We start from the raw sequence: 19,786 nt of genomic DNA, 5'->3' as shown, positions 1-19,786 counted from the left end.
TGCGTGGCTCCCAGAGATCCCTCTTCAGTTTGCGTGCCTTCCAGAGATCCCATCAGCAGAAATGTCGCTCCAGTCTGTGACCCATCTGGTGCTCTAGTCAGAACGCATACCAGAGGCCCAGCTCCACTCTGCGCGTCTGCCTAAGCTCCAGCTCCAGCCTGTGCAGCCCTCTGGCCGTCTGCCTGAGCTCCAGCTCCAGCACGTGCAGCCCTCTGGCCATCCGCCAGAGAGTCTGTCTACTCAGCCTCCAGAGATCCCATCTGCACATCTTCTGGGGGTCCAGCTTTATCCTGCGCAGTCTTTGGGTAATCTACCAAGGTCCCAGCCTGGTCCTCCTCCAGAGACCCTGCCCAAGTCTACTCATCCTCTGGGTCGTCCTCCAGAGACCCAGCCCAAGTCTGCTCATCCTCCGGGTCGTCCTCCAGAGATCCGGCCCAAGTCTGCTCGCCCTCCAGGTCATCTTCCAAAGACCCGGCCCACGTCTGCTCGTCCCCCGGGTCGTCCTCCAGAGACCCGGCCCACGTCTGCTCGCCCTCCGGGTCGTCTTTCAGAGACCCGGCCCACGTCTGCTCCTCCTCCAGAGACCTGGCCCACGTTTGCCCATCCTCCAGGACGACCGCCTGAGCCCTGTCTGCGGTTATCTCCCCCTTCTGGTCGTCCGCCAGAGATTCTGTCTGCAGTCGTTGCAGCCTCCCTGTCAGCCTCCTGCATTCTGTTGGTCGTCTGGGCCTTCTGGCCGTCCTCCGGGGCCATCTGGAATCTGGCCCCTGGAGGGGGGGTTACTGTCACGCCCTCACCTGGTCTGCCCAAGCCTTTCCTGCCTTTCCTCAGTGATCCCTCCCCTGATTGCTCACACCTGTCCCAGATCAGCCACACCTGTCTCTCTTTCACTCACTGAAAATGGCCTTAAGCTGGATTTATACTCACACGGCCTCTGGTGAAATGTGCTAGTGTAGTGTTTCTTAATCCAGTTCTTCAGGACCCCCTGCCCTGTATGTCTGAATTAAATGAATGGCTCGTTAACAGGCTGCAAAGAACTTTTTGAGGAAGTTTATTAATCTGAATCAGGTGTGTTGACATAGGAACACACCTAAGACATGCAGAGCAGTGTGTCCTGAAAACCTGAATTGAGAAACAATGTGCTGGTGGTATCAGGAGGAGGTACTAAACTGTTGAGTAGCAGGAGGTGGTACCTGGCTAGAAACCAGAATGAGAAGGATGTACCAGGCTGTTGTGCTTTTATTCTGCAAAAAACACCACAATTGAAAACAAATCAGACTTTTCTTTGAATACTTTAAACTCCAGAACGGTACCCGACCGCAATCACCAACCAACAGGTCTGTACACTCTGGAATGGTACCCAACTTTGACCACCAACCAGCCAGTCTGTAGTCTCTGGAATGGTACCCAGCCTCGACCACCAGCCAGCAGGTCTGTAGTTTCTAGAACGGTACCCAGCCTCGACCACCAGCCAGCAGGTCTGTACACTCTGGAACAGTACCCAGCTTTGACCACCAGCCAGCAGGTCTGTAGTCTCTGGAACGGTACCCAGCCTCGACCACCAGCCAGCAGGTCTGTAGACTCTTTAAACGGTATTCAGCTTTGACCACCAGCCAGCAGGTCTGTAGACTCTTTAAACGGTATTCAGCTTTGACCACCAGCCAGCAGGTCTGTAGACTCTGGAAAAGTACCCAGCATTAGTCTTGAGCAGTGTATGGAATTGTATGTTCAGTTTGTAAATTTTCCTCTGTTGAGTGAATTCTATCATGAAACCGTGGACGTGAGGACCCAAAAGCAGGCTTGAGAAGCGGGAGATAGACCGGTGCAGGTAAAAGGTTTTAATAAGTAAAAGTAAACTCACTTCACAAAGGACTCCACTGACAAAAACCATGACATGGGACTAAGACTTGAAAACTAACAAAAATTGACATGGAACTGCATGGACTAAAAGAAATTAACAAACAGAAGCAATAGCCTGGCCAGGAAGACTAGAAACCGACACAGGTGAAGTGAATGAGCAAATCAGACCAGGTGAACGAATTAGCAGGAAACAAAGGTACACAGGACTAACATAACTCTAAATGCAAGAAAGCAAGAACATAAACCATTAACATAAATACCAAAAACATGAAACAACATAACAGTAAACAAGAAGATAAACCGTGAATCATGACAGAATTCTATTGTTAATTTTTTTCTCTGGATGTGTTTTTTAGGGTCATTTACTGTTTTAGTCTGAACTTTAAAAAGCTTGAGTACTTGTATTATACAGATATTATGTATTATACATGTAAAGTATCCTGATTGTTACCCCAGTGATTGTTTATTTTATTTATTTTTATTGATTATTTAATGTTTGGCGACATCATTGATGTAAAAGAAGCTTTGTTATTTTATTAAGATTTTAATTTCTCTCTTTTAGTGAATTCTAGATTATTTCTGTGTGAAGAAAATGTGAAATGATTTTACTTTTCCTTACTTTTTCCTGCTTTAAATTATTAATTATTTTACATTAATAAAACACTCTAGCCACTTCATTTTCCACCATCATGGGAAATAATTAAAAAAAAAACTGCTTTGTAGTTTGTCCACCAGATGGTGCTGTTTCAACTAGTTTTGGTCTCTCCTGCTGACCAAAACATCAATTTAAAGAGACTTTCTTTAAAAATCTGTTAATACAAGCCTGAATTAAGTATTAATTTTGATATATTTTGGAAATGATCAGATGTAAAGTGTCTTCAGGGCCTAAAGTGTCACATAGGTTTGTTCATTAACCTTTAATGTAGCACAAAGGACAAAGGTCTGTCCTCAGACATAGGCTGATCATGGCTGGTCATCTCCGCTAGACTAGGTCTGGCCGGGGACTCGGTTCATTTCCGGGGTGCGCTGTTTTTCTAGACCATGACTGCGTTCATGCTGCAAGACTCGAACGAATCAGAGCTTTTAAATAACATGTTCCTCTCTCTACCAGAGGCGGCGCTGCATCAGGAATCACTGAAGGAGAAGACGAGACAACCATTGAAGAAGAAAACTGGTCCATCTATTGGTTAATGCAGGACAATGTGTGTTTCCATCAGATCCTAGTGGTCTGGGGTTGATCAGATCAGAACATTTACCGAGTTCTTCCATATCTGACCCCCAGACATTTCTCCCATCTACAGATGCACATTGTTCTACACATGCTTATGTTTTGGTTGTGTTTACCCACAATGCCATGCGCTGAACCTACAATGCACTGTGCTTTGCAGTCCTGAAGACCAGCATTTGTAGGTGGACTTTCTGAATGGACCAGAGTTCATGAGAGCGGTGAATGCACCCTTAATGTCAGATATTAGACATATAATAACACATCCTCATACATGAAGGAGCCGAGTTTCCATGACGGAGCAGCTCAACATGTTGGCCCTCGTCATTCAAGCATTGGATCTCTACACAACCTCTGCAATTTCTGACTGGCGTCTTCTTAAAGGGACATTAACCAACATTTTCTGTTGTTTACTGGCCCAAATCAATGTCTGGATGTATGTATGCTACCGCTGTAGCAATACATGTGTGGGGCGCTAGAACGAACTATATGTTTGAACGCCGTACACAATTCCAGATGAGGAGCAGATGGAGGCATAGGGCACACCCGCCTCCTCCCTCTCCTCCTCCCTCTCCCATTGCTCCTAGAATCATGGTAGAACTATCGGTGATCAGCTGATCAGCTTTTCTGCCCTGTCATTGTCTCTCTAGTAGTTTGTTCATTGTCCAGCTCATGTTGAGGAGAAGGAAACTAGCAGGATGTTGATGCTAAGCGAAGCATGTTTCAGTCAGACGGCCGTTTGTTTGCATTTATTTTATATTATTTCATTACTAGCTGAGTTTGCTGGTGACACAGTTGGAAAACCTGCTGGTCATGATAAAGCAGATGGATCAGGATTAGATGGAACAGGATCAGATGGATCAGGTTCAGATCATTCAGATAGATCAGGTTCAGATGGATCAGGATAGGATGGAATAGGATACAGATGGATCAGGATACAGATGGATCAGGTTCAGATCATTCAGATGGATCCGGATCAGATGGATCAGGATCAGATGGATCAAGTTCAGATGGATCAGAGTCAGATGGATCAGGTTCAGATCATTCAGATGGATCAGGTTCAGATGGATTAGGATAGGATGGAATAGGATACAGATGGATCAGGTTCAGATCATTCAGATGGATCAGGTTCAGATGGATCAGAGTCAGATGGATCGGGTTCAGATGGAACAGGATCAGATGGTTCAGATGGAACAGGATCAGATGGATCAAGTTCAGATGGAACAGGATCAGATGAATCAGGTTCAGATGGATCAGGATCAGATGGCTCAGGATCAGATGGATCAGGTTCAGATGGCTCGGGTTCAGATGGATCAGGGTCAGATGGCTCAGGATCAGATGGCTCAGGATCAGATGGCTCAGGATCAGATGGATCAGGTTCAGATGGCTCGGGTTCAGATGGTTCAGGGTCAGATGGATTAAATTATCGGTGCTGTGCAGATGTTGGATCGGCAGCTTTACCTTGTTGGAGCCATGAATGTGGTGGAGGGAGATTAGGAACAGGTTCTGAAATCCAGATCAGAGCAGGACCTTCCCTAACCAGGTGGTGGACAGTAGTGATGCGCGGGTCCCGCTCTTTTAAAAAAATTGGACCGCACCAACCCGCCCCGCACCTCCGCTTCTATTTTTTTAACCCGACCCGCCCCATTAAAACACATGTTATGATATTGACGAATGCTTTTATTTAGTCTGAGAAAGGTGCATATGGTCTCCTAAATTGGCACTGGAAACTGGCAACACAAAATGTATTTTCATTTGAACGTTAAGCCTATAAACATAAATAGGCAAATAAAGTGTTTTAAAGCGTTTAAGTGTTATAAAGCACATAGCCAATGCTGCTGCTGTTGTCTGCACTGATTACCTCGTTGAACCTGTCCCAAACCTGTGATTTAGCCATTTGACCCTCTTTCTTCTTTTTAAGGACGTAAACTCCCGAACGAATGTTATTCAACACTTCTTCTTCCATCTTTTGCTGCTTATCTGCTTGGCGCTTTCTGCACGTAGTCTGCGTAGCCTACTACGCGCCTACGTGAACATTACGTTATAAAACGTGACCTGTGTTTAAATAACTGATAAATATTTTGTCTTACATATTATAGTAACAAAATGTAGACACTGATTAAGGTCTTTATTTTCAGTTTGACAAAAAATAAAATTAATAGATAGAACTAGATATTTCAGAATAGTAAACCACACCAACCCGCCCCGCAGTGAAGCGAAAATTCTTTGACCCGCCCCAACCCGACCCGCGGGTTAGGAGGCGGCCCGCGCATCACTAGTGGACAGGTAATAGAAAGGATTTATATACAGGAGCGGGTCTAGAAAAGCTTCGATGAGGGGGCCAGGCAGGGGCAGTGACCAGGAAAAGGGGGCACAAATGAGATTTTTTAAGGCCCAGATTTTAGTAAATTACTAGTTGAATATTAGAACTTCTGTGGTCATCAAATGTTAAATTTAGTGAAACTGTTGATATTTTTCAGTGTTGACATAGAACAACATTGAAGTACAATACATGCTGCATTCACTGACACTAGGGACATGTGACGTTTACCTATGTGTAGTTTAGTTTACACTTAATATGTGTTAGCAGCTCATCACCCCACCATGCCTTTCCATGCAGATATACAGCCGTCTGATGGAGAAGTTGGTATTTTGTTCATTTGTTACCACCAAGTCACAGTTATGGTTGATCATGTAATCAATCATACCCCCCCAACCCCTGCCGCCAACACACACACACACACACACACACACACATACACATACACACAACAACCACATCCCCAACAGGTTTAAAAAGCTTGCTACACCCCTGGATGGAGGTAATTCCTACACAATGACCCTTTAGGGCATTTGCTTCCTTGCAGACGTTTCTCTGGTTGCTCGCACTAACTTAATTTAGTTTTTTCTTTCTACCTTTACAGAAGCTAAACATCTGAATCCCTTTCTCAGAGGTGCCGATCCAGACCTGATAACGTGGCCGATGAGTGTTTATAGAAACACTGCAGTCCTCACACCTCAGCATCTGGTTGTTTTATAGACGAATGAATGGAGCTGCCAGTCAGCATTTCACAGTAAGATAACTCACATTGACGTTTCCTCCCCAGGTCTGAAGGAAAACTACCTCCCTGATGATAGCCATCAGTTTCTGTATTTTGTTTTCAGATGCTTCCTCTTCTGTTTTCTGGAAGAATTTTGTCTGTTTTCTTCCCCTCCGCATCATGGATCACCAAACTCATCAGTTGATTAAACTGCTGGGCTTTTTCAGTTCTCTATTCTTGCCACCAGGTGGCACCAGGTGCTCATAATCTGCTCTTCGTCTTCCCCGTGGTTGATCCGTCAGTTCTCTGCTTGCTTCTGGATTTAAAGTGGATGTTCTGTCCACCATCTGCCTACTTAGAACACACATGTTCTCATGTAGACATTTCAGATCCTACCACCTCGATAACACTGGGTCCAACCAGGTTGGATTTTATTATTTTTTAGAATTATTCACTTATTAAAGACATAAATAAATGACTCTAACGGATTCTGCTTGGGGTTATTTCCTGTAAATGTGAGGAAGTCAGCACCATTTGATTCTTCATTGGAAGCGCGAACACTTGATGTAAATCTGTCACTTTTCACTTGTGCAGGTTTAAAGTTTTAGGATAAAAACGTGTTAAATGTTGAAGAAAAGTCTGGGTGAATTCTTCTTCTGCACATGCTCACTTCACAGGATCAGCTGATTTTTCTCTTCATATCCATAAATGAACAAATGAAAAACACTTTATTTTTACCCCTGAGTCAAACTGGAATGTTACAGTTATTTTATAGATTTTCAGATAAGAGATAATTAATTAAGCCAGAAATGATCAGGAATAATCTGGAATAATCAGGAATAATCTGATCTGCGTCCGTTTGTCTTACAGTGAACTTGAAGAAGCCGCTGACTGAACACACTGTTGTCATTCAGCAGACGCTTTTCTCCAAAGTGACTAACATCTGAAGTCGGGTCGACCCATGTGGGCTTTGAACTGGGTCACCCACACAGGAGATGGATGCCTCTCACTGAGCTACGCAGCCATCGGTGTGAAGAAAAACCGGCTCCAGGGTCCGGATCAGTCCCTAGCACAGAACCAGGACCAGACTTATCCCCAGCACAGGACCAGAACCACCATCTGGATCAGTTTGTTCAGACTCTCTAAGTCTTTAGTTCTGGTCCAGACTGAACTCTCCACCACAGACTGGTAGAAGGTCTGAAACATCCTGGTTCAGGTTGTTAGCTTCCTCCAGCAGTTGAGTCTGCTCTGTTCTGTCTTCTAGATATTTCCAGCCGGCTGTCCAGCTGAAGGCAGAGGTTATGGTATTCCTCCACCACCTCCACCTCTTCTCCAAGGATGTGAACAGTGCTTTGTTCCTCTGGAAGTCAACAGTCCTCTCTTTAGTTTGTGTTCTAGAGATGATTGTTTCTGCTCCATCTCACAGTGGAGTCAATTAAAAAACACCTGAAAACGTTGTTTATCATTTACTGTATTTATTAGTTTAGGAAACAGTTTTTTATGCTTTTTTTATTTTAACTTGTAGCACTTTGAGATTTTCTCTAAAATGAAAAGTGTGTCATAAATACTATTTATTATTATTATTATTATTATTATTATGGTCTAGAAAGCTCTGAAAGGTTTAGGACCAAAATACATCAGTGACCTCTTGACCCAGTATGAACCTACCAGAACCCTCAGGTCATCTGGATCCAGTTTCTTATCAGCTCCAGAGTCAGAACCAGACATGGAGAAGCTGCATTCGGCTTCTATGCTCCACATGTCTGGAACAAACTCCCAGAAAGCCTCAGATCAGCTGAAACACTCTTTGTTCTCTGCTAGATTTTATTTAGAGTCCAGATCTGCATCTGTTTCTCTTAAGCTTGATCATGTTTTTATTCAGTGTTTTTTTTTTTTTTCTTCTTCTTTTTCTTTTGTTTTAAGGTCAAATAATGCTTCTTGTATTCTGTAAAGCTCTGTTAATCCTCCTGTGTTTGGATCGTGCTACAGATAAACGGGTCTTACCTTCTCTGTACTCAGTTTCTTCTCCATCACTGATGCTCCCCACAGCCTCAGTCTTTTGTAATTTATTGGCTCATGAAGTCTTTACTGGTGTAAATCCAAAGACATGCAGTGCACTCAAACTACCACCAGGTGTCAGGATCACATTGAAGTGGTCGCGCGACAGCAGAGTGGCGTCTGCAGCAGAGCTCCGAAAAATAAATAACATTTTATGACTTAATGATGAAGTTTTAGTCTGAATGCGGTGGATAGAAAATAAAACATCTTTTTTCTGTGTTTGTGGTGCAGTTTGATCCAAAATCCATCAGAATTTAGTTTATGGGGTAGAAAAGAAATGGACCATTTAACCTAAACTTCCCCCTTCATTTTGTTTAAATTCAGGATTAAATATCCATCCTTCCCCCTTTTAAGAATTAATATATATATATATATATATATATATATATATATATATTCATAAATTGTCAAACAAAATTTCGATGTTTTCTAGAAATAAAACAAAAAAATAATAACCATTAAATTAAACGTCTGCATCCCATAATTAAACATAACATATTATTATATGATTATATATAATTATTATAACAATATTTAACATTTATCAGTTGATAAAAAATGGAAAACATTTAAGGAAAATAAAACTGAGCAAGAATAAAACTCTCTATTAGTGATTATTATTATTTTATTATTTTAGTGTTATTGTTTAATTATAAACAGGCTAAATGGAAACCAAACAGGAGGAAATCAGAAGTGTGGCTTAGATGAATAAAAGATTTTTCTCTTTATGTTTAGGATGATAAATAAAGTCAGAAAAGATGAAGGGAATTAAAAACGCGCTAATCTGAACCTTCGATCTCCCACCGTGACGCAGGTCCGTCCCACCTGGAAGCGGAGAGGTGATGGGGGGAGTCAGAGGAGGAGAAGTGCGGAGAGGGGCGGTGAGAAAGTGGCGCACCCGCAGGCTCCGCAGCATCCTGATGAAAAGTTCCGCTGTTTGCTCCTGAACTTCTCCTCTCACTTCCAGTCCAACTTTCCCTCCTCCGGCTGGATGGAGCCGCGTCCCGCGCGCCTCTGAACTTCTGCTTTGTGTTTGCGGACTACTTTTCCTTCTTACTTTTTCTTTTCCAAGAAGAAGAAGAAGAAGCGCGCGCCGAGCTCCGTGCGTCCCGCCGGCAGATGGGATTTCACGAGTTTGGAGCGTTTCTTCCTCAGTGAGAAGAAAGTTGATCCGAGTGAAGAAGGAAAAACCAGGCAGCGACCCGGACCGACGGGATCCAGAGAGGACCAAGTCCGGTGAGTCCATGCGGCGCACGAGCTCCACCGAAACACCGAACTTTTTATCACCTTCCATCACTGGAGATTTATTTCCTCCTCTGTGCTTCACCAGCCCATTTTTATTTAGTTTATTCATCAAATCCGAAACAGCAGATGTAAATAGAAATGACATTATTATTATTATTATTATTATTATTATTATTATTATTATTATAATAATTATTATTATTATTATTATTATTATTATTTCTCCTGCAGTTTCCTCCTTTAATGTTAATAACAACTGAAAACGAAAAAAAGGATGAATTTTGTAAAAACTAAAAAAGAATGAGCATCTTCTTGGAAAATTTGCGATTATTTGAGGTTCGCACAGACGCTGGAATTCCTGGAATTTGCAACCTGATATTTAAGATGCTGTCTAGTAAAACAAGGAGCGGATCTTTTCCCAAAGCAGCTGCAGATTTTTCATTTCATGTGTAAGTTGTTCCTGCATCAAACCTCAGCTGTTATAAGCTTTAAATCGACGGTTTACGGTCAGAAAAAAGGCCTCCGTTTCAGCTCCGTCCCACTTCACTGAAAACCAGATCGTGGCTGCGTGTTAATAATTAAAGCAGATAAAAATGAGAAGAACAAAACGGTGCCTGTGCTTCTCTTTCAGCTTCTCAGTAGATTTTTAATACTGAATGGCCCGTTGCATTCATTTGCATCAGAAAAGTTTTAGTGCATTTGCTTTTGTGCAGGATGAAGAGTTCCAGCAGAGGAGGGGGGGAGATGTGAGGAAATAATGGGGCCCTTCACATTATTCAGGATGACATGGAGGCTTCCCAAACCTGTGACTGGGATGTCACTTTCATCCTGCCCTGAGCGCCTTCCCTCGCTGTCATTTTCACACACATCCACCCCCGGCCCGTCATTAACCGGCCGTGGATCTGATTCTCCAGCAAATCTGTGGAGAGTTTAATGAGTGAAAAAAAAGATTAAAAAAATAATAATGATGGATCCAAGGGGTAAAGAAAGGCATGCAGGCGGCTGCAGAGGCGCGATAAATGTGAATTGGAAGTGAGTAAAACACCCTGCTGTGAGGACTCAAAAGTCTCTTATCCCACAAAACAAGTCCACACCAATTACGCCATGTGGCCCCGGGGCAGTTGTTCCTTGTGGGTTTTGTAGAGAAAAGAAGCTTCAGTGGCTTTACGCAAGCAGAGGGAGTAAATCCACTGAGGCCAGAGGAAAAAGGCTCCCACTGAAACCTCCAAACCTGTTTAAACACACATTCAATTCAATGAAGAAGCCCTAAAGTTAGAATAGATATTTTTTTTCTGTTAGAATATAAATCAACCACCACCAGTTTTATCACCATAAAAATGTAAGATCTTCTTCACCGACTCGTGCTGATTTAAGCTTTTAGATATTTGGATTTGATTTTTTTTTTAATCCCAAAAGTCCAAGCCTAACATCTTCCCTGGTTAGTTTGATATTACGAAAAAAAAAAAAAAAAAAAAAAAAAGGCTTTACATTAGAGATGGTTGTTTTGTGCAGCCCAAAAGAACTGAGCTAGATCGTAACATAAATGGGGGCTCGTCCGGGATCTAAATCGATTGCCAGAAGTTTGTCTTACACATTAAACGTAAAAACAAGTTCATACGTTTAATGATACCATTGTCATGAAGAGTTATTGTTTAAATCATACATTACTCTTCCTGCTTAGTTACAGTCGATAAAATCTCTTGTTTGGGTTGGGTTGGTAGAAATTAACTATCAACTAGCACATGCAGTTTCTCTCATGTCCACTAGAGGTCACATATTCTTTCATAGTAAATAAAAGTAATTCTTCCTGCAGGAATAAACGACCCATGGCTTCATTTATAGGAGGAATGTCTCTGAAGGCAACAGCGGGTTGGTAAAGGACTAAAAGTTTGTAAAAGCTGTTCACAGCAGTAAGAAGAACTCCAATAATAAAAACGTTGTAAACATTGTTCAAACTGCAACGTTAACACAAAAATTATGCTGTTGCAATCCCTCTGGAAGACTTTAACAGAGAAACTTTAATGATGTCTGCTTTGGTTTAATTATTTTATTTCTGGAGCACAGCCTGTAAATCACTGACTGTGATCCTTCTAGTTGTTATTTAATTATTGATCCTAGTGTGGACTTTTGTTGGTTCTTGTTTAACGAACAGATGGTCAAATTAATTTTATCCCAAACAGAAAAGAGTGAAAGTCAGATTAAAAGAAGCCAAGAACTGTAGAAAATATCCAGGGCTGGTTGGAGGTTAGATGCTGAACATAAAGTATTCTTTCTCTCAGTTTAGGGTGTGGTTCTCAGGTTTTCTGCTCATATATAACATATATTTGGATTTCAGCCTTTCAGTCAGAGAAAACGTGTTTTGGGGGGTGGAGAGAACTTGCTGTCGATTAGAGAAGTAATAAGCAGAAGTTCTCCAGTGTGTGAGTGTTGTGGTGAACGTGGCGACCCTCGCAGCACACTTCCTGCGGTGTGTTTGGACTACAGCCGTTCTGGTTCCGTGTCTAAGTGGATTACGCTGTTTGCTTTTCTCACTGACCCCGGCTAATCGCTGGCAAACAGCTTCACAAGTGAAACAGGATCTGATTATTTTGCCAGCGATGCTGCAGAAATAAAGAGACTGGAGGAGCGGTAGAGTTATAAATTATAAAATCATGTCAAACACACTCTCCTGCGCACACACACACACACTCTGGCTCTATAAACAGTGATTTTTAGAGTCGCTGTGAAGATGTTTTTCTTCAGATCTTCAAGAAGCTACAGAGGAAAGCAGCTGCAGTTACACATGATGAAAACAGATCTCTGCAGGCCCAGAGAGGAAAAACCAAAGGTCCAGGGGTCCCTGGGGACCTGCAGTTTCTCCTCTGAGCCAGGACCAACTTTGATACATCTCTTAATTAACTCCTGAAGGGACGGCGCTGACACTGTCATCGGGAACGCCATCGTCGGGAACGCCATCGTCGGGAACACCACTGTTGGGCCTGACGGTGTGATGATGTGAAGGGTGGACGAGGAGGAAGCCCAACACTGTGAGCAGAGTCACCGTTTCTAATGGGTTTTCTCTGGGATGTGGAGAAAATGAAGGCTTTCAGGGGAGTGGTTATCAGCTGATTATTGATGGCCTCACTGATGAAGAGTTGCCGCCTCTTCCTCATGAGCAGTTAAAGTAAAAGCATGTGCCAAACGGCGGCACCTCGGATGAAGTCCATCAGATCAGGGGGCCCCGGGGGCCTTCACTAAGAGGACAGGATGCCCGGGGGCCCCTGGTGACTCGGCGTTAGTGACTGACAGCTCCTCTCCCCAACTTCCTCCAGGATTTGCCATTCCTATAAATCCACATCCAGCTGGGGAAACCTAGGGCATCCTCTGGAAGTGGCTATAATCCCTTCCAGGGTCTCATCTAGTGGCATGAAACCTAAACCTGAACAATGTTTGAGGATCAGAGCGTCGAATTTTAAAAACCAGAAACTTCAACAAGGAAAAAGATCCACAACGGAAAAGATGGAACACAGAAGTTTCCTCCCTAAAGCAAAGACAAAGGGGTCTTTTTGTCCTGCTGTCTTTGTCTTTGATTTAAAATGATTAGATGCAGAGGAGACACCTGCCTTACACTGTAGACGCTACACGTGTGGTCGTTTCCGCTCCAAACTGCAACATGGCCTGTAACAGAATATATTTAGAGGATAAAACTTCATTAACATCAACATTAAGCTTAAATCAGTCCGATGTTCTCTGGAGAATAAAAATAAACAAATGAACTGAGTCAATGGAAATGAGACGGTGACGGTGGTGATGGGAGGGTGTCCGTGTACAAATTACCGATAATTCATTAGATTAAACTTTGTGCTTTACTTCAGCAGCTTGATAATAGTTTAAATTTCCCTGTAGGACTTTTTGAAGTCGCTATTTTAATTTAACTCATGCAACAAAATGTGTAATAACCAAAATAAATAAATAAATAAATAAAAATAAAACCAGCACAAGGGTACAAATGGAAATAAACTAGAAGGTCATGGCCATCTTCCAGTCATGCAAACTAAAATGTTAAATTTAATAAATCAAACTGAGTTATTTACAAAGAATAAAATGTCTAAATATCATCTCACGTCTCTTTGATCCAGATCTCCTGCTGGGAGGAAACCAGTTCATCACCATACTGATCTGTAATCAGGGTCTAGGTGCCGTGTTCTAGACATAAAATCCATTTTAGCTGTTAGGATGATGATGATGATGATGAAGGATTTATAATTAATGTTTGTAGTGTCATGTGACTGCTCTCCAGTTACTGGTTATTATCCAGGCAGCTGCTGCAGCATAACAGAGACATTATGTTAGTTAAAACCACGTCCACGCCAACTTCCAGCTGCATTCAGGGACACCAGTTCATCCCAGCGAGGTGAACCTGAAGGCCTCATGTGAAGCATCACCTCTGATTTACAAAGATTTGATTCTACAATCACATCCGTCCACTAAACTCAACTTTATACTTTGAATTGCTCCTTTTTTTAGTGGGGACAACTACTTTTATAGCTGGTTTTATTAAATCTGTAATAATGTTACACATTTTAGATAAAGACAAACGTTTTTTATGCTTGGATTTATTACATCCAAAGTTTAAAAACAACTTTTTCTTTTTTGTTTTAATTTCTTAAATTAATACTGAACTCAACTTTCCAGTTGAATTTTGGATTTTTCGAAGATGAGACCAGGATAGAGCTCCATCGGGAGGGAGGTCAGAAGAAGGCTGTAAGGCGTTCTGAAAGAGAAAAACGTTGCTAGCAGGGAATAACAGGGCGTATCCGGGTGGTGCTGCAGAGGAAGTCGGGGATCAAACTGAAGCCGTAAACCAGTGGGCGGCCATGCTGCACCCAGACCATTTGGCTGAGGGTCAGGGATCAAAGCAGTCGCCCGGCTTCAGCGTTCGGGCTTCACACCATCGTCCTCACCAAAGCTGGGGCATGCAAGCTCTTAATGAGGGCAGAAGCAGAGGAGCAGGGGTCGAGTGGTTTAGTGACACAGCAGGGATCAAACCTGAAACGCGGCAGTTTAACACATGAAGGGCGTGAAAAATGAAGCAAGGTCTGTGAGAACTCGCCTCGCTCCTTCAGGCCAGAGCATGCTGGCCGTGTTTAAACTTACATAAACTCTGAATTTTGCATTAAACGCCAGTAAATGAAACTCTGAAAGTGAATTCCTGAGCTTTGCTTCGTTCCACAGCAGAAACGATGAAGACGAGGAGACGTACTCCTGTCCCTGCTCTGATGATGGCGTCACATTGACTTTTCTTCTGTTCTTAGCTTTTTAATATTAAAGTTAGTGGCAGTGGGGTAAAGTTAGTGGCAGTTGGGTAAAGTTAGTGGCAGTGGGGTAAAGTTAGAGACAGTGGGGTAAAGTTAGAGACAGTGGGGTAAAGTTAGAGACAGTTGGGTAAAGTTAGAGACAGTGGGGTAAAGTTAGAGACAGTTGGGTAAAGTTAGAGACAGTTGGGTAAAGTTAGTGGCAGTGGGGTAAAGTTAGTGACAGTGGGGTAAAGTTAGAGACAGTGGGGTAAAGTTAGAGACAGTTGGGTAAAATTAGTGGCAGTGGGGTAAAGTTAGAGACAGTTGGGTAAAGTTAGAGACAGTTGGGTAAAGTTAGAGACAGTGGGGTAAAGTTAGAGACAGTTGGGTAAAGTTAGAGACAGCTGGGTAAAATTAGTGGCAGTGGGGTAAAGTTAGAGACAGTTGGGTAAAGTTAGAGACAGTGGGGTAAAGTTAGAGACAGTTGGGTAAAGTTAGAGACAGTTGGGTAAAATTAGTGGCAGTGGGGTAAAGTTAGAGACAGTTGGGTAAAGTTAGAGACAGTGGGGTAAAGTTAGAGACAGTGGGGTAAAGTTAGAGACAGTTGGGTAAAATTAGTGGCAGTGGGGTAAAGTTAGAGACAGTTGGGTAAAGTTAGAGACAGTTGGGTAAAGTTAGTGACAGTGGGGTAAAGTTAGAGACAGTGGGGTAAAGTTAGAGACAGTGGGGTAAAGTTAGAGACAGTGGGGTAAAGTTAGAGACAGTTGGGTAAAATTAGTGGCAGTGGGGTAAAGTTAGAGACAGTTGGGTAAAGTTAGAGACAGTGGGGTAAAGTTAGAGACAGTTGGGTAAAGTTAGTGACAGTGGGGTAAAGTTAGAGACAGTTGGGTAAAGTTAGAGACAGTGGGGTAAAGTTAGAGACAGTTGGGTAAAGTTAGAGACAGTTGGGTAAAGTTAGTGACAGTGGGGTAAAGTTAGAGACAGTGGGGTAAAGTTAGAGACAGTTGGGTAAAATTAGTGGCAGTGGGGTAAAGTTAGAGACAGTTGGGTAAAGTTAGAGACAGTTGGGTAAAATTAGTGGCAGTGGGGTAAAGTTAGAGACAGTTGGGTAAAGTTAGAGACAGTGGGGTAAAGTTAGAGACAGTGGGGTAAAGTTAGAGACAGTTGGGTAAAATTAGTGGCAGTGGGGTAAAGTTAGAGACAGTGGGGTAAAGTTAGAGACAGTGGGGTAAAGTTAGAGACAGTTGGGTAAAATTAGTGGCAGTGGGGTAAAGTTAGAGACAGTTGGGTAAAGTTAGAGACAGTGGGGTAAAGTTAGAGACAGTGGGGTAAAGTTAGAGACAGTGGGGTAAAGTTAGAGACAGTTGGGTAAAGTTAGAGACAGTGGGGTAAAGTTAAAGACAGTGGGGTAAAGTTAGAGACAGTGGGGTAAAGTTAGAGACAGTTTGTCTCAGATTGGTGAACCTCCGTCCATCTTTCCTTCTGAGAGACTCTGCCTCTCTGAAATGCTCTTTTCATACTGACCTAGCAGCTACTTTTCCTTTTGTTGCTCTTGTTTTACATCCGTGTTGCTGCTGGAGCTTAAAAAGGCCCAAATTTTCAAAAACTTTTCTGCCTTAACTTCCTTTTTCTTTCATCAGTTTGCTTAAACCCAGAAAGAGTTCAGTCATAAGTTGACTTCTTTAACCTTTAGATTGTTTAAAATATACTTTAGCCACTTTCCACAAATATTAATCATTTCTATCTTAATTAAAATATAATTCCAGACCTAAATGTAGTTATTCAGGATAAATAAAAACAGAAACAACCAGTTGGGTCAAATTTTTACTGCTTCTTTAGACCAACAATAAGCATTTCCTGTGATGTTGGAGAAACTCGGCTCTGTTTCCCTTAGATGGACTGTTACAGCTCGGGCATTAAACCAGTGCTTGTTGAAAGGTGGAGGAGCTTTCTGAGCCACCCTCTGCAACGCTGGTTTTCCTTTTTACATGAGGACACAAGTACTGACGAACGCATGCATGGAATTCCTCCCTGCAGTCGCACAAGCCCTGCAGGAAACTGTAAGCTATCTCAAAGCCAGGTCACGCTCTGCACAGGTTCATTTCACCCACTGCAGGTCAAGGAGGTGACTCCACCTCTCAACTCAGCCGCCACATCTGTTTGCTGTTGCTGAGGCCAGGAGGAGGCTCAGCCACGGGATATTGAACATCCAGGCCGACGGTGTGAGGAATAAGACTGTCTTGTCCTCATCACCGTTGGCTTTCTATCAACCAAACGTGGTGAAACCACAGATGGAAAGCAGAGGTTTTAGCAAGTTCTCCAGAGGATGCGTTCCTGCTCTGTTTTAGTTTTCAGAGCAGGTATTTTAAGTCCTATCGCTTCTTTTAAAGTTAAGAGAAGCTGGTCCATATAAATTCAGATGTCACCGTTAGCCTCTATTTGTGTTTTCACTGCTTAAACAATAAACAACCCTCCTTCAGTCGAGGCTGCTTCTATTTTAGACTTGCCACCGACCTGGGCTTCTTTTACGGGATAGCTATTATTCAACAGGAGAATAGGTGTAGGGCCCCAACCATAAATTCCAGCAAGTGGCCCTTGGAAAGGTGTGTCGTAGCGAGGAATTGACTGCATGCTCTGTGATTTTACTCTTCCACGCTGTGACCTTTTGAGTTCAGACGGAGCCATTTGTTTGGCTGACAAGAGCTGCTGTAATAATTCAGGGGGACACTGGCTGCTGGTAATACTCGGTGACCAGCCAAACTGTACGCTTGCACACCTGGAAAGCAGAGACATTAGTTTTCCTGACACGGGGAATACCTTTGCTGCAGCACCTTTGATTTCTGGAAGTTGTGGCCGTCCTCAGGAGGAATATATCCTGAGAGTTACTCGTGTTTGTGGGCCCTCAGTTAATTTATGCCAGGCAGATTTTTCTGGGCTTCGTTGTGCGGTGTCTTTTTAAATCACTGCTGTGCCCTCAAAGAGAAAATAAGAAGCTCTGCAGCACCAGGGCTTCATATAATTGTGCAATACAGGATGTTCATACAAATGTTAATGAGCAGGTGATTTAATGAGGAGCAGTGACTTAAGCAGGGCTACCAACTCTCATGCAGTTTCACATGCTCTCACACCACACCTCCAGTTTCTCACGCTGAAATACACATCAAGAGAAATGCCGGAGGTTCGGAAGTATTCCCGGTGGGCCACATTATTCTTGGGCCGGTGTCCCAGTGAAACAAACAAATAAATAAATAAGTGGGAATGGGCCTATGATCTGATCTAAGTAATTATCTGATAAGAATAAATAGTAGGGATGTGCGAATCAACACTGAAATATCTCTTCCTCCTATACCAATATTTATATAACTAAACCTACAGGATTGTTAGGAATTACTTCTTCTTCCACCTCACTGCTCAGTGATCAGTCCGACATGCAGTGATGAGTGGAGATATTTTAGCTTCACAAACAGCAACAATGCGCAGGATGATATGAAGACCTCAGACCTCCTGAAAATCAGAACACAGAAGCAGAGGTGATGAGGCGAACTAAAGAGGAGAGGAGGAGGAGGAAAGGTGCAGTGTGGGCAGAGACAGATGGTATGAGTCTTTTGGTGCTGCAGACAGGTACTACCAGGTACTAACAGGTACTACCAGGTACCATCAGAGGGAGATAATGTGTAGCACTGACTGCTACTGGTTTTAGGGGAAGTGGTTTACGTCTGCTGCTGCTGGTTTAGGTTTTTGTGCTGATGTTTAAACATCAGGAGTTCCTGCCATCTCTAACTAAGAATCCTGTTTAGGTTGCATGTGCAGTAATAAACATCAGCCAGTCATTGCTGACAGCTGAGTTTTTTTATGATCTATCTTTCGAGCCTGAAAAAAAGACCTTTGTGATCCATAAGTTATGCCTGCAGAGACTGTGAGGGCAGGGGCGTGGCTAGACATAGGGCTCTACAGGGGCCCAGGCCTCCCATTACTTAGATCATATTTTTTATTATAAAGACCTGCTATGTTTATACAATGAGCAGCGTTATGTTCCAACTGCTTCCCTTTGCTAACCCGACTGTTACTGCTGCTTCCAAATGTTAACATTTACCCAGGGCCCACTGCAGGTTGGGGGCCCTTGAAAATCCTGAAATGAAAAGTGTTTTGTGTTCCATTTTAAAATGTCTAATTAATTAATATGATAATAAAAGCCTGAATGGAGGTGCAGACAGACTGAATTTTGCATTATAATAATGATGGACGTCCTATCACCCCTCTAAAATTATGCCAAATGGTTTAGTCCACACCAGCAAGGGTTGGTTCAACAAGGGGGTCTGTGTTTTTATGTGCAATGAATAGCTGATCGGGTTATTTCATATTTAATGAGAAACGTTGTCCATGGTGGGCAGGTGTGAGCATGCAGCAGTGTTCCTGTCTCTATTTTCCACATGCTGTAGTAATTTTCATACTTTCTCACACCTCAATCAGCTGTTAATTAAGGCCTCAAAAGGCCACAAGTCACTCCACCAAGGCTCACAGGTCTAGAGAAATGATTGTTATTGTGAAATTCCCTGTGTTTTCTCTTAATGTCACTTCCTTTGTGTAGTTGAGTTGTTTCCTATTTTATTTGGAAGTTTCTGTTGGTACTTTAATAAACTGTTTTAAACTTTTTTTTAGATTTTGTTACTCCTGAGTGCTGTATTTTATGATTAAACCTGCACAAAATGAGACAAAATGATTAGTATGTCTTGTTGCTGTGTAGGCTATGTGGCAAAACTTTGGTTGATACCACCAAATCTCCCCCCAAGGACTACTAGAAAGTTGACAGCCCTGCTTAAGTGAAGGGAAAAGAATAAATCAACAGAGCAAACAGTCATTGACTCCAACACAATGACTCGGCAGAAAATGGGGGAGGGTCACTCTGAAGTTGTTGTTGGCTTAAATAACCTTATTGTTAGGCTTTTCTTTGTCTGCTGTTACACTGAAATGAATCATTGTGCTCCTGTTTGAAAGAAGACTACAGTCAACAGTAGGAGGCCACAGTAACGACTGACTCGCTAACCCAGTTGTTAAACTTAAACTCACTGATATTTCTGTCG

At 42.7% G+C, this 19,786-nt stretch overlaps 1 protein-coding gene across 1 annotated transcript in view; it reads left to right on the top strand.

Annotated features, from left to right (window-relative positions):
* Positions 1-9,291: 9,291 nt before the first annotated feature.
* The window catches only part of LOC121635251 (zinc finger protein GLI2-like), an 87,633-nt gene continuing 77,138 nt past the window's right edge, over positions 9,292-19,786 (top strand). The window contains exon 1 of the mRNA XM_041978361.1: positions 9,292-9,420. The gene's annotated coding sequence lies outside the window, so the exon portion shown is untranslated. The remainder of the gene's footprint in view (positions 9,421-19,786) is intronic.

Source organism: Melanotaenia boesemani, chromosome 24 (genome assembly GCF_017639745.1).
Source record: "Melanotaenia boesemani isolate fMelBoe1 chromosome 24, fMelBoe1.pri, whole genome shotgun sequence".
NCBI lineage: Eukaryota > Metazoa > Chordata > Actinopteri > Atheriniformes > Melanotaeniidae > Melanotaenia > Melanotaenia boesemani.
This window is presented reverse-complemented; position numbering and strand designations above follow the sequence as displayed.